This window comes from Pyrus communis, chromosome 7 (genome assembly GCF_041283825.1).
Source record: "Pyrus communis isolate YQ-2024b chromosome 7, ASM4128382v1, whole genome shotgun sequence".
Taxonomy (NCBI): domain Eukaryota; kingdom Viridiplantae; phylum Streptophyta; class Magnoliopsida; order Rosales; family Rosaceae; genus Pyrus; species Pyrus communis.
In genome coordinates this window covers 27,600,560-27,615,793 of record NC_142571.1, presented here as the reverse complement: position 1 = coordinate 27,615,793, position 15,234 = coordinate 27,600,560, and the positions used below count along the sequence as shown (strand labels likewise).

Genomic DNA, 15,234 nt, shown 5'->3' with positions numbered 1-15,234 from the left:
TTTGAATAAGGTCTGAGGTGACCGTGGTGTGCAAATTACTAAGACTCCGAGACAGCGACGATTGGGATGAAGATTAGAGATGCTCAAGTATATATGTTAACAACTTGGCATTGTAAGTGTTTATAAATTCCAATTTGTATTATTGATAAACTATATATACCAAATGTGATTAGGAATTAAATTAAATATAAACTACATGGGGATAGAGAAAGCGATTTAGAGGGAGAGCCAAAATATACTTGGAGACAATAAAAAACTGCACAAATTTGTGACAAGTTGACGAGTAAATGACTCTTTGTTTTGCATTTTTTTTCTTTGGTAAGCTATGTCTAAAACTTTATTCATTTTATTCTAAGATTGAAGAACAAAGATCATTGTCTTCCGTCAAGCAGCTTTTTCTTAATACTGATTGCCAACCTGTTTGTAATAATAATTGGATAGTTTAATTTCTATTAGTTTAATTTTAGATGTTCTCAATAGTAAATGTGCACACTATTTTTCTAGCTATAAATTTGTATATGATTTGCTATGCACTTTTTTTTATATGAAAAAGCCTTTTTTGAATGCAAGATGAATTACATGGTATGTGGACAAAATTCTATATAGGCGTAAAAGACTTTTGGCTTGCGATACTGCATAAGGATTGCTTGGCTAAGGAACTTGAAGATTCAAGACCTTTTTCGGTTCTCTTTTCCGTTTTGTTGGTGTTTGGAATGATTCATTTTTATTATTTTTCTTCTAAATGCCTAACAATCGGTAATCTAATTGTATCATTACTTTATGTTAATTCAAGATTTTAGAATAATTGAGGTGGTCATCTCTAATGTTTTTATTTCATTGTCAATACCAATTAAAATATTATGTGCAAATGTTTAAAATGCAATGCAATATCTATGACAAGTGATTTGATCATACATAAATGAGTGTAGTGGAGCAGGATTTAAGCTTCGCTGCTCAAATAGTATTTCTCCAAGTTGAATGAAATTTGCATTCTATTGAGAATAATAACACTTATACAATGGTGTCAGTTCCATGGTTGCAGTAAAGACAATACAAGAAAAATCAAAGCAATCCCATAAGAAAAAAATGTGAAGAAAGCTACAAATGATGCATTTTCCTTCGGATATGACTATTTTTTTTTCTTATTTTTGTCAGTGTATGTACACTTTAATTACTACATACTATAATGCAATTTACACCTCAACTCATATTCTCATTCAAAAACTCCGTTTGCAGTTATGGAAACAAGCATTAGTGTTGTGGTGCTATTGAATTGACAAAGCAATTTGCGGTGGAATGGGAAAGTGTAACATATATGTCTAGAAAAAATAGTATATATATTATATTATGAACCCACAAACTTATCAACTCATTTTTAGCAAATTTTAATAAGATAAACGGCAAGGAAAAGATGATACATATGAAATATCTTGGTTCCTTGCTGTATTTCTTCCTTTATTCATTACTAACTTTTTCTAACGTGCTTTCGTACGTGCAAAGAGTCTTTTTTTTTTTCTCATGCATTTTACATGCGAGTTAATTATGTTTTATTTCCTTTTATTTTCAATGTATGATATATTTTATTTTAAGACGCAATATGACAAAAAAATAGCTAGCACAACACATCTCAAGGGGCGATAGCACCTGTGATAAAAAAAAATACCTCTCACATAAACAGGTAGGAACATACAACATACTACCTTTTTATAGTAAGAACACCTTTGTATAGGTGTCAGCTCTTCCGTTGGCATGTCTACTTACTGTTTTTTATAGTAGTCTAGGCGAGTACTTAATGTTTTCATCTACTCTTCTTTTATTTACATCTACTTACTATTGTTTATGGACTTTAGGTAGGAACTTGCATCCAAAATCCCATGTTGTTTGACAATTGCATAAATGACATTTAAATCATTACTTTACACAAAGTGAAAACGAAAAACATGACAACTTTTTAGGACGTGCATGATAAAGAAAAAGTTCATCTTTGCACAATACATCTAAAATATATCTTAATAATTACAATGGAAAAAAAAAAAACTAATGCAAAATCTTCACAATTACATTAACATTTCTTACTATTTAATTTTGTAAACATGATAACGTCCTAAAAAGTTGTCATGTTTTTCATTTTCACTTTGTGTAACATTTAAATCATTACTTTACGCAAAGTGAAAACGAAAAACTTAATGACTTTTTAGGACGTGCATGGTAACGAAAAAGTTGACAGACAGTCTAGCAAGAATCAACTAATGCAAGAAAACATTTAACCCATGTTGTTTGACAATTGCATAAATAATATTTAAATCAATACTTTATGCAAAGTGAAAATGAAAAACATGATAATTTTTTAGGACATGCATGGTAAAGAAAAAGTTCATCTTTGCACAATATATTTAAATTATATCTTCACGATTACAATGGAAAAAAACTAATGCAAAATCTTCACAATTACATTTAACATTTCTTACTATTTAATTTTGTAAACATGATAAAGTCCTAAAAAGTTATGTTTTTCGTTTTCACTTTGCGTAACATTTAAATCATTACTTTACGCAAAGTGAAAACGAAAAAAATGAATAATTTTTTAGGATGTGCATGGTAACGAAAAAGTTCCTCTTTACACAATACATTTAAAATATATCTTGACAATTACAATGAAAAAAAAACTAACGTAATACACATTTAGGGGCACGTAGCGCCCGTGATGCAAAAATGCGTGCGTGCGGAGAGGCTAATATATTCATAAATGAAACAGACAATAAACTTAAAGTCAAACTGAAAATTATATAATTAAATTAATCTGATCATCCAAAAACGCCTTGGCTTTTTTCTTCTTCAGAAGACTACATATTTATACATAATGGGCAGGTGCAAAAAGACTAAGTTAGATGATTGAACATAATAAAAAATTGAAAATAATAAGAAATTTGTTGTGATGGACACAAACACAATTTATAAAATAATCACTTAAGAAATATAAGAATATCTAAAACAACACATCTTTGGGGTGCGTAGCGCCCGTGATGCAAAAATGTCTCTCGCACGCACGTTAGTGCGTGCAGAGAGGCTAGTAATATTTAAATCAATACTTTATGCAAAGTGAAAATGAAAAACATGATAATTTTGTAGGACATGCATGGTAAAGAAAAAGTTCATCTTTGCACAATACATTTAAATTATATCTTCACGATTACAATGGAAAAAAACTAATGCAAAATCTTCACAATTACATTTAACATTTCTTACTATTTAATTTTGTAAACATGATAAAGTCCTAAAAAGTTATGTTTTTCGTTTTCACTTTGCGTAACATTTAAATCATTACTTTACGCAAAGTGAAAACGAAAAAAATGAATAATTTTTTAGGATGTGCATGGTAACGAAAAAGTTCCTCTTTACACAATACATTTAAAATATATCTTGACAATTACAATGAAAAAAAAACTAACGCAATACACATTTAGGGGCACGTAGCGCCCGTGATGCAAAAATGCGTGCGTGCGGAGAGGCTAATATATTCATAAATGAAACAGACAATAAACTTAAAGTCAAACTGAAAATTATATAATTAAATTAATCTGATCATCCAAAAACGCCTTGGCTTTTTTCTTCTTCAGAAGACTACATATTTATACATAATGGGCAGGTGCAAAAAGACTAAGTTAGATGATTGAACATAATAAAAAATTGAAAATAATAAGAAATTGTTGTGATGGACACAAACACAATTTATAAAATAATCACTTAAGAAATATAAGAATATCTAAAACAACACATCTTTAGGGTGCGTAGCGCCCGTGATGCAAAAATGCCTCTCGCACGCACGTTAGTGCAGAGAGGCTAGTTAATAATTAAACAAAGAGTGGAACTGTGGAGTAAGGGAAATAGAATTTTAAAGGGAATGGGAACATTGGGATTGCTTGCTACGAAAGATGACACGGGTTAAAGTCAATTGTGTTTATACATTTTTTATTTTTATTTTTTCTGTTGATTGTAGTAATTTAAAATTTAATATAATCCGAAAGAAAAATCAAGAATTTCATAGAGAAAGTTAATCAAAGAAACATTACTCTCCATTTTTCCCTCACATATATAATCAATTTAGTATGCTCTTCTTGTTTCTTGGCATGTATATCAAATGGTCAAATAATAGAGTAAGCCCTAGTTTGGTACTGAGTTGATTCTGAAAAAAGTGGCTATCAAAAAAAGTTGGGAGGTTTTTTACGTTTGGTAAACATTCAGCTTCAGCTTTTTTTTCACGGTTTTGGGTGGAAAAAAATCAAAAACACAAAGCTGCAAAACTCAGTTTTGAAAAACCAGCTTTTTTTCACATCTGTTTTACATAAAAGTTTATCAAACATTATAATACTGTTTTTTTTTTTTTTTTCAAAAGCACTTTTACAAAATTTTTTATCAAACACCATGTTGCTTTATTTCACAGCTGCTTATTCTCACAACACAGTAGAAACAGTTTTTGTTCTAAAACATAACAATACCAAACCAGCTCATCTTTGGTCCGCACGCTGGCACTATGTGACTGTCCGAACAAGATGTGGGTTGGGGGGTGGGGGATGGCCGGAGTTTATGGGTAATTGGGCATGCCACCAAGGGCAGGGCGGGGGATGGCCGGAGTGCATGGGTAAATGGGTTGGTTGATTTTGTATAGGTCGTATGAGCAAGGTGATCCACTAAATGAACGATATAATTTCTTAAAAATGGGCTAATCTTGGGTGATTCCAGGCTTTCAACCTAATAGCCGAAGGCCCTAATACTAGTGTTAGTTGGGCTAAGACCACACACAATGCCTTCAGCAATTCATCACGAAATCAGCCCAGTTCTAGTGATCATGAACCTTAAGCATAACCCTTGGCAGAATAAATATACACATTCATAACCGTGAGTATATTTTTGGTAAGGATATTAAGGGAAAATGTGTAAAGATAATGTCATATCATTTGATATTAAAGGTTAGACACAGTGTACGTTCCCCCACTGAACATTGAACAAGAACATTGATATGTCTTAACTTGATTAATTACCATCTAATTTATCTGTCAACAAGCAACAAATTACCGTCAAATCTACAAATCATGGTTAATTGTGTTCTTTCGGCTCCTTGGTTTTGGTTCTTTCTTACATGATCTCTTCAGTCACTTCTATTCTTCCTTTTAATAACGAATATATTGGTGTTAGTTAAGCCTTCGGTTCTTTACCTCAAAATCATGAACCAATTAATCTAAAATTGGTAACTGGATTTTCTAAAGTTCTTCGTCTAAGTAGGTCAAAGATAGAGTATATGGAGTGCACTTTAAGTGCGAATAGGGGTTCAAATGAGATAGGGTGAGGATTAGAGTTAAAAAGTATCAAAGAGTGAATGTTTTGGCTATCTTGAATCTATCTTGCAAAAGAACGGAGAACTGGATGAAATCTCAACATAGAATAGAAGCTAGATGGATGAAATGGAAGAGCGCATTAAGTGTATTGTGCAACGGTCATATGCTACTAAAACTCAAAGAAATTTTTTATAAGATAACAATAAGGCCAGTGCTTTATGGCATGGAATGTTAGTGGTCAAACATTAACATGTATAAAAAAACGAGTGTAGTGGAGATGAGAATACTCCATTAGATGTGTGAGCGCACACAAGAAATGACAGAATTAAGAACGAGAATATCCGAGATAAAGTAGGAGTAACCGTAATTTTAGATAAAATGAGAGAAAATCGATTAAGGTGGTTTAGGCATGTGAATCGGAGAATTATAAAGGCTCAAGGCAAAATGGGTAAAGGAAGACTTAAGAAGTCTTGAAAAGAGACTTTAAGAAAAGACATGAAGTACTTTGAGCTAACGGAAAACTTGGCACAAAACTGAGTGCAGTTGTGTTCTAAGATTCATACAGCCAACCCACTTAATGTGATAAGTTTTTGTTGTTGTCGTTTAGTATTGGATTGGATTTTCTAATTATAATGAGTTTGTTGCACGAGATCAACTTATATGACACATGAATATTGTCATTTTGGCATTTTAAGAGCAAGGAAGCTTATAAATATCGTATGTTATTACTGAACAATGCGACAACGGTATACTATCATGAAAGTCCTGTTGCAAAGTAGTTAAATAGTTATTTTAGACTACATATCCATGCACATATCATTTCTATCTCGTCATATGATTTATTTGTATGTTTCATCACGTTTCAGGTAATAAGAAAAATAAACATGATAAAATATAAAACCAATTACGAACACATGTTCTTTCTTCTATTACACAAAATCAATTAAATCCGAAATCATAGTCAAAAATAGAATGGGCATGAAAAAGCATGATTTGATGGAAATAAATGTGTCTCATAAAGTAAATAAAACAGCAGTGATCCTAGCAATTAACATCATTTGCAATCACATAAATTTCATGTTGCCCAACAAAATTTTTCAATTTAGGAATCCTGAATTAGGTAATGTGCTTTTGTTTTATCTATAACATCACGATCATCATTCATCTGTGCCATTTTTCGGTTCTTTGAATCTTTCCATCATTCATAGAAAAACTGTAGTCGCACTTTAATCAATTCGTGCCCACACAACATCATTATGCAGGACCGGCTTTTGTTAAATCATCAATAAATCAGTTAAACCTTTTTCATAGCGTGTTTCGTATAATTGAACTGAAGTGACTCGGTTTTATCACAACTTTCGTTTCAAACAAAATAATATACGATTTTTTTAGATGGTTCTCGTCGTCGGAAAAGACGGAACTCGTTTGATAACTATTTTGGTTCTTGAATTTTAATTTTAATTTTTATTTTTTGTGCTGAAGATAGAGTGATAGTATATTGATTGAGAAATGACAAATGAAAAGTGATGAAGGGAGGTAACTAGGTAGAATCATAGTAGGGAGAATTGAAGGAGATTATATAAAAACAAGACATATTTGTCGATTTACCTCTCGAACTTGTATAGAGTTGCCAATTTTCCACATGAACTTTAATTTTAATCGATTACTCTCTTAAACTTTTATAATTAATCAATTTTCTCCTTAAACTTTAATTTAGTCAAGTACTGCCCTGAACTTTATAAAGAGTCATTTTTGTGACATCCCGTCCCGAAATTATTTAAAACGTACGTGTTAATTGTCAACTTTGCCCCTAGTTCGTTTCTTTGACATCATTGGTTGTTTTGTGTGTTGTGGCATGTGTTGGGCCACACACACACATGCACACTCACTGTCTCTCTCTGTCCTTTCTCTGTCTCTGTCTCTCATCTCCCTCTCCCTTCCCGTTCACCTTAAACGTACGGACACACACACAACTCACATAAATCATCACAGATCGAGGAAACTAAGGACACCTTCGAACTCGTGGAGCTCGTGCGAGTGCAACCATACCATTTTCAGGTGAGAAATCATTCGTTTTCACGTCGATTCGAGGTGGTCCGATTTGTGTATTGTTCATGCAAACATTAATCTAGCATGTTTTTGGAATTTTGAAGCTCGTAGATGTCTTAGTGAGGTCCCAAGGAGCCTCGGAGTGCTTCGTTGGACGAATTTGGACGTCGGGTTAGCTTGGTTCGAAGTTGGCCGGTTTTTGAGTTTGGAGACAGGTATGATTCCGTGATTTTTAGGCTTTAAAAGTAGTCTATCGTGATTCTCCTAGGTCTAAGCTTCATTTTGGCGTTTGAATCATGGAAAACGGTTGAGAAACGAGTGAGAAAACGAAGTTAGAAAATTTCCCAGTTTTCCGGCGCCGGCGACGTCGCCGGAGAAGGAGACGGAATATTCCGTCAAATCTGACGGAATATTCCTGATGCCGTTGACGGAATCCGTTAGAACTAACGGAATATTCCACACGGCGTCAGTTGACGCCGTCCGTGTGCACCGCACGTGCCTACGCGTGTGAGGCCGTGCCTTGGCCGGCGCGTGGGGGCGCGTGCGGCGGAGGAAATTTTTTCTAAAAATATGGTTGTGATCCTGAGGTTGTGTAGAGCACGTTGGTATATTCATTTGTCCAATTTGAGCAATGTATGAGAAGTTATTACGAAAGTTAGGTTATGTGCTTTAAAGTTAACGTTTTTATAGTTATTTCGCATATAGGTGACACGTATTCCGAGGACGAGCGTGCGCACTCGAGGCAGGGGGGCTACGACCCTTCCACTTACCAGTGAGTGGGCTTTTGTTTTCCGTATATACCTATATACATTTATTTTCCCAGAAATTGTTTAAAAAGGGTTAAGTGTTTTATGCCATGCACTATATTATTATCGTTTATGCATCATTGCATACATTAGTAGTGGTATACATATACATATGCATATTTGGTGCTGTGGACGCACAGGTAAGTGCCAGGTAAGTGGTATACATGTTTACGTTTCAGTAGTGGTTTGAGATGCTTAGAGAGCTCATAACCTGCACCCCCGGTGTTAGTGCTCCCGCCCATAGTAGGGCACAGTCCTTCACGTGATGTTCACCTCCCGCACCACACGCTCAGCTTGGATCCAAGTTAGGTGCACAGTCCTGTCGTACAGACCACTTTAGGTGGTTCCGACTCGTAGGTGACCCGCAATTATTCGCACAGCCTTCACGTGATCGTAGCACTAGAGCGTACATATATATTACACCCAGGCCTGTCGTACAGACCACTTTAGGTGGTTCCGACTCGTGGGCAGGTTCATTTATTGAGTTGAGATTTGAGCTCTATATGCAGCCATATAGGTCACGTTAGGTGACTCCGGCTGCCAGATTACATGTTATTGATTTGAGTTATACCTGAGCACTTACATTTCATCATGAGGTTTCGACATGGCATATCTTGAGCATGATTGGCATATTCTTGAGCATGATTGGCATATCTATACATACGTATATGTTTATTTTCTGGGAAGTATACAGGTTTTACGGCGAGGGGTTAGAATGTATTTTGCTAAATGGTTTTCAAAGAGCTTTGTTTTTGCCCACTCACGCTTTTATTTTTGCGCCCTTCCAGGTTCTAATTGCTTAGCAGTTTCGGTGGTCTCCCAGAGGGTTCTTCCGGCTTTTCTGACAGACACTCGCCAGCGTAGGGTCACCTTCGGGTGTACTTATGTCGCAACTTTTCTTTTGGACTGTTGTAGTCTTGCTCTGAATTTGTATCTCACTTACGCTAGCACTTGTTTTAGTACTTTGTATGCTAGTTTTTAATTATTTGTACTTCTTACATTACTATCTTATTAGCTTCCGCACGTGCACATGGTTACGTCACCTTCGTGTGACGGCCAGCACGCCCTGATCTCGGTCGGGGTGTGTCAATTTTCCTTCTGGCACTATATTTTAAAATTTTATATTCAATACTCCATCCATTTTGATCATGCGAACAACACATGACAACTGTATGAGGGCAAAAAGATGAAAAATGGATGGATACAAATTGGATTAAAAAAAACTTTTAAAATCTAACGCAAGGGATAAAATTGGCTTATTTATAAAAATTTATGGAGTAATAAGCTAAAATTAAAATTTAGGACAAAATTTGACTAATTATAGAAGTTCATGAAAGTAATTGGCTAAAAATAAAAGGTTATCGGCTAATTATTAAAACGAATCCCTACTAATTTACACCCATGAGTAGAATCCATTAATTATATATCTTCAATGATCTAGCCACCATGAAAGGTGGCCATAATTTTCCTGTGCTAAAGCAATTTAATTTCCACAGACATGGATGTATCATTTGATTTTGGTTAGGTAAGAAGCAGAGAAATTACTCATGCATTACTGCATACATTTCGTGTAGACCTCAATTCTCAAACCAAATCAGATATTTCAACCACCCGAGTAAGGTACATATATCAATGCCTCACATTTCGCTTCCCTCCTTCTTTTCACATTAGTTTCTTTTCATCAAAATTTTTTAGTGCGTCAAGAATACGGTCTGATACATCAAATGTCACAATAGAATTGGTTGGAATTTTTTTTTCAAGTTTCTGATTAATTATATTATTATGCATGATATACTAAGTGGTGTTTCCGGCACACTGAAAAATCCATCTCTCTCACCTATTTCTCCTCCAAGCTAGGCATACACAAAGCATGTCTAAATTACTTTCAAATAGAGTTATTGTCCTTCTTTATCATTATTATATTTCGTCATGAACATTTTTAAGAGATCATCAACCGCATATTTAATTTCAAAACATAAATAACTATACAAAACCAATTAAAAAATAAGGTTTTGTGATCTCCATATACAGAAAATGCAACCACCTTTGGAACTGTTTTTGCGTCGACTGTATTTTTACATGTAACCTATCATCTACTTTTAGCGAGTTTTAACGAAAAGCCTACGGTACTTTTAACTTTAATAAAAAACCACATTTTTATATTAACAAATCAATCCTGATACTATTCATTTTACTTTTTATTTCATCTTTATCCTTAAAACTCAAAATTTTCAAATCTATTTTATTAGTTTTTCTTTACTTTTACCAAGAAAGCTACAAATGCAGCTATCAATGTCTTAAACCAGAAGCTGTCGGGAACAGGCGTAAAACATACAAAAGTTATGCAACCAACAGATATATCCGAATCCCATAAACTTCCAAACCACCTCATGTCACGGCAGTTTGATATATCATCAAAGCATGCAATGCACCACCATTGGCATAAAAACCACCCTCACATCAGTTTCATGTCCTTCTCATCATATTAAGGTCAAGCCCATAGTTTTTGGTGACAGCATAAAAGGTTCATCTTCAAAATAACTTCTCGAATTCTACAACGAATCATGCATCAACTTGTTAATTTCTTACACGATCCGTTAACTCGATACTAAAAGGCACAAAAATAACAAGCTCGGGTCAACCTGTGAATGAGTTGAGTTATTATAGAGTTACCCGTTAAGGAGTTGAGTCGTTATTGAGCCACCTATTAAAAATCCGATAAGATATCATTTGTCATATCTAGACATTAGGTATAACAATTTTTTGCTTGACTATTAACCCGACACAAAATGACACAAACACAAACACAACAAATACGACCCATTTTTCAGGACTTGAGATGCACCCATCTATCCGAAGAATTGATTTGCTTTAACTTAATTTTAATATGTTCAATCTAACTGTTCAAATACTGGTGCATTTCCATCCACTAGTGTACTGTAGGAGAACTCGGAACTTTCTCTCACCAAACGCACCCCGAAGAATCATAGACCTCCTCGTCTCTCTCTCTCTGATTTAGCTTTGTTGTTGGATTTTAAATGTGCTATATACACACACTATACCCGAAAGAATACCATGCATGCAGACTGATGTACATATTTACCTCTAGCAGTCTAGCTATTGGTTTATCTTATCGTCTATGGCTTCGTACGTGAAATGATTTTGTGGGCTGTTTGCATGTGTGAATGTACTGTATTGCACGATCCCTTATGTCTCTTACGAGATTTCCATCACAATTCAATCGTCCTATTCATTATTACAACTTTAATGAAAGAAATATTTACGGACTGAGAAATCTTAGATTTTGTCGATATGCCTATAGAGGATTCACAATCTTTCATGACATGTGTATAATCTCATGTCATAAGTTTTATCAAATTAACGGTTCACAATTTGTTAATACATGACCTACATTATGATTAGTGGCGGATTGAGACCTAGGTGGTCCAAGATCATTCGGAGTTTAAAAAATATACACGTGAAGTGTCTTTCGATGGCTCTCTAAATGTTTGGTACGGGACATTTTATGCCCATTAGGTGTTTGAGAAAGTACCTCTTGCATGTTGCGTGGGCAACACTTTTCAAATTATTTCAATAGTATTCATCAGATTGCTTCACCATATGTTAATATCGATTGAAATGTGCGTAACTTAGTTTGACTGACGACAACAAGCTCACCAAGTGTTCGATGAAATGTCTCAGTGAATAACATGAATTTTTTTTCTTCTCAATTCGCGTTCTGTTTCTATCTAAAAACTTAATCACCTTTAACATTAAAAATCATCAAGATTATAATCCTAGATCCGTCATTGTCCATGACATGTGTATATTTTATATCATAAATTTTATCAAAATTAACGGTTACATAACCTATCAATCTACGATGGATGAGGTAAATTTACCTTTTACCTTTTACGATTTGCATTTACTATGAGATACTTAAAAAGGAAGAGGAGATAAATAAAACAAAGAAACTGTCATTTCATCCACAAGTGGCAACACGAGAGGTTGGTCGGAAAAGATGAAGTGAAAAGGATAGAGTGCGATTGCATGGAATTGGGCCAACATGCACCTCGGAGAAAGTCCAAAGACCTACCTTTAACCCAATAAGAAAGCGCGTTACTTACACGTGCATTGACGAAAGTGCAACTCTGCGTTCGGGCCGAACAAGTAACCCGTCCTCCCGCGCAAAATGAGACCCCAAAAGATTCCGCGGCTCTGTCTCGACGGCGCTCGATCGGCGCGCGGCGGGAACGTCGAGAGAGAGTGAGAGACACAAGGTCTCGGCGCATGCGCGCTTTCTGTGTGTTTTGGTTTGGCTTGGCTAAACAAAGTCCTCTTTGAGCTGAGCGTCACGTCGCATTCAACGGTGCCCCTACACGCATCTGCTGGGCCCATCCTTCCGGTCGCTCTCGGTCTCAGCGGTACGATTAAGTCTGACTCATGATTAGGAGCCGCGCAATTCACTCCGTGATTTCCATATAGCCAATTTCCCTCTTCGCTCTCTCTCTCGCTTCCAAATTATGTACTGTAAATCTGTGATCGTATACTTTTGACTTGTTTGTTAAACTCGTAAGTCAAGTGAGAATTGGACGACATTTTTATGTATGATATACGGCGAATAAATGAATGGAGGGTTGAATGTATGGTTAAGAATTTATCGATTTCCCTTCTTTATGATTGATATATTGGTGTATGTAGTACACATAAATGCATATTTCTGAAAGTTGTAAGGAGTATGTATTCGTATAGTCATGTTGACGTGGTGATATGAGAAAATATCTCGCATTAGAAAGCAAGAAATTTTGCAGATTTATACGAAGTTGCAACCACGCTTTCCTTGTATTGGTAATTAATTTTAAGGTGAAATTTCAAAATTCCTTTATATATATATATATATATATGTAGTATCATAGTGGGTTTACTCATGTATGAAGCATTGCGTTGTACATGTTCCACATCAACTAGTTAAAATGTTCATGTCCATAGACCTCGGACTTTAATAGTGTATACAGTAGGCTAAGAAAGGGTATTATCGTAATTTTGAAGGAAAATTCCAATCGAAGGGATTGTCCTTTGGTAAAATCCCTAGTGGTTTGAGTACATATATATATTTTAGTGGTTTTAGTACATATTTATTTTGTAAAGGATAATGGTCATCGTATGATCCTTAATGGCTGTTTCTCCCTCGTGGTCCTAACTGATCATGGGTGAAATATGTAGTGCACCTCCAAACAAATAAGTTCTAACGAAGATCTCAAAAGATAAATGACCGTCAAATTTTATCAAGATAATCCAACATATTTAAAGGGAATATCTAAAAACAAAATGCTATTTATGGACATGTATAACATATTTAGAACCTAAATGAGAGTGTGTGTGAGAAGATAAAAAAAAATGTGCAAATAGCACTACCCCTATGTTTATATTTACGTAAAAGAATTTGACGGGCATTTATTTTTAGATCGATGCACATTTGAGAAGTGATAAAATCTCTAAACAGTCAAACTCTAAGTATCCATGCAGATGAAGATATGTACATGGCTAGGTAGCTTGTTGCTGGTTCAAACAGTCTTGGCCAGAACCCGCGTGTTGAGACTTGAGAGCCTTTGAAAAGAGAAGCAGCAACTAGCAACCAGTACTACTTATTCAGACCCTGTTGCATTATTTATCTCTTTACAAATATTACATTACCAACATCCATCATTATATATGACGACGACACATACAGAGAGAATGATAGAGAGAGAGAAAGAGAAAGAGAGAGAGGACCACCCGTTTTTGATCTTTGATGGCTCTCTTCACCATCACCATATATCTCTGGATTAACCCTACAAATTATTCTAATTTTTCTACCAATTTCAAGATTTTTGTCAAAGTTTCAAGACGAAGATCTTTTGAGCAATGTTAGGTAGACCAAATTTGTTTACAAAGAGAGTACATAGAAGATTTGAACTCGAGATGTAATGGGTTGATGAGAAAAACTCTATTCATTGAGACAATCCAGCATATTCAGAATGCGTATCCAAAATGTATAAATTTAATGGTTTCTGGAAGCTGGCAGAGTAATTGCGTACGTGAAGAACCGCATGCATATTTATTCTTATATATGAAGGGTTTAAATTTGTGGGGAAGACATATGACAGAAGAGTGGGGAAGGGAATGAGATGAGGCTGTGAGTGCCTGAGCGAAGGACAACGAACCATCTTGGATATATAACTTGTGATATCGACGAATCATCTTGGATATATAACTTGTGATATCGACTATGTTGGCTTCACTACTTGGTACCACGTAGGCAGCCACCCCCAAGCTTTTTACCCCGTGGCTCGGACTGTCGATCGATCGGACCACACTACTGGTCTACTGCCTTCCTAGCTTTCCCCAAATAAGATAGGATATAACAATGTGGCATTCGACGTACACATAACTATGTTCCAAATAGATTAAAAACCCTAACTCGTAGTTAAAATATAGTTATAAACCCTAATTTACTACTACGTTAAAAAAAGATAAAGAACTTTAGGTTATAACGTCAAATAATGTTAAAATTATATAGTTCGTCATTGGAAAGTTTTTTTAAATCTTGAAATAGGGTGTTTGTGAATTGCAACGCTAAAATTGTAGCCAGCATGCTGGTCGATTTGTTAAATTATCCGGTGATTTAGCATATGCTGGTCGATTTGGACAGTCCTCTATTTGAAGCTCGATCGAATTTATTTGAGTTTACAGCTTTTTGGCCGCGCGCGCTTTGCAAATAAAACCCAGGAACGCATAAAGGGCTGAGATCAAATCTGATTAGATGACGACATAAATCATGATGATGTCCCTGTGCCACGTCTGACTCACTCGGGCCCCACCCGTCTCTCCAAGTCTTCGCTTTTAAAAATCCATCTGTCCTCCATTACCCGAAAACCAATGCCCCCTCCCTCCTCTCCCGAACAATTTTCTTTTCTTTTCTTTTCTTTCCTTTCGCAAAATAATTATTAAATTAATATTTAATAATTAATATAATTTTGTTTATTCCTATATATACCCCTCACAGC

At 35.2% G+C, this 15,234-nt stretch overlaps 1 long non-coding RNA gene across 1 annotated transcript; it reads left to right on the top strand.

The window, feature by feature from the left end:
* On the top strand, window positions 1–817 carry LOC148695998 (uncharacterized). The gene is made up of 2 exons (XR_015964892.1): window positions 1–112; window positions 607–817. It is a non-coding gene; the product is annotated as an uncharacterized LOC148695998 (long non-coding RNA).
* The last annotated feature ends 14,417 nt before the right edge of the window (window positions 818–15,234 follow it).